This window comes from Apium graveolens, chromosome 10 (assembly GCF_009905375.1).
Source record: "Apium graveolens cultivar Ventura chromosome 10, ASM990537v1, whole genome shotgun sequence".
In the NCBI taxonomy this organism is placed as follows: domain Eukaryota; kingdom Viridiplantae; phylum Streptophyta; class Magnoliopsida; order Apiales; family Apiaceae; genus Apium; species Apium graveolens.
The window spans coordinates 199,853,725-199,854,671 of NC_133656.1; the positions used below are offsets into that span (position 1 = coordinate 199,853,725).

The 947-nt window shown below is 42.1% G+C and overlaps 1 non-coding gene across 1 annotated transcript; it reads left to right on the plus strand.

Annotated features, from left to right (window-relative positions):
* The first annotated feature begins 241 nt into the window (after window positions 1-241).
* Window positions 242-348, plus strand: LOC141694917 (small nucleolar RNA R71). The gene has a single exon (XR_012564196.1). It is a non-coding gene; the product is annotated as a small nucleolar RNA R71 (small nucleolar RNA).
* The last annotated feature ends 599 nt before the right edge of the window (window positions 349-947 follow it).

Genomic DNA, 947 nt, shown 5'->3' on the forward strand with positions numbered 1-947 from the left:
CAAAGCCTTAAGTTGGGCAGCTATAGCAGTTGCTACATCCAACTCCAGAATTCCTGCCACTTTTCCTTGAGTCAGTCTCTGGGAAAGATTCTGGTACTCATTAGCAGCCATCAGTTCAATAAGTTCATAAGCTATATCGTAGCTCTTAGCCCACGAGGCTCCTCCTGATGCTGCATCAAGCATGGACCTAGAAGTAGGACCCAATCTATTGTAAAAACAGTTGATAATCATCCAATTAGGCATGCCATGGTATGGGCACTTCCTTAGCATCTCCTTATATCGATCTCAAGCCTCACACAGAGATTCTCCAGTTTGTTGCGCGAACTGGGTAAGAGCATTCCTGATTGCTGCAGTCCTCGCCATGGGAAAAAATTTAGTGAGAAACTTTTGAGGAAGATCTTCCCAAGTTGTGATAGACCCTGTCGGTAGAGAGTGTAACCAGCACTTAGCTTTGTCTCTCAAAAAGAATGGGAAGAATCGCAGCTTGATAGCATTTTCAGTCACACCATTGAACTTGAAAGTGTCGCAGATCTCTATGAAATCCCTGATGTGCATGTTGGGGTCTTCGATAGGAGAACCCCCAAACTGAACTGAGTTCTGTATCATCTGGATCATGCTTGACTTGATCTCAAAAGTGTTAGCCGCGATGGCTGGTCTAATGATGCTAGACTGAATATCATTAATCTTTGGCTTAGAATAGTCCATCAAAGCCTTCAGATTTTCTGCTTGATCACCCATAAATGCTATAATTTGCTCTTCAACTTTCTCTTTTTCTTTTACCTTCTTTTCTTCCTCAAAAACTTCCCTACGAATTACCATAAGTTCTTCCTCGGCTTTATCCAGTGTCCTCTTACGAGTACGCGAATGCGTATGCATACACCCTCGCTAAATCACCTGAAATAAAACAAGGAAACAAATAAGTAACATTGTCCGAGTCAATAAACTTT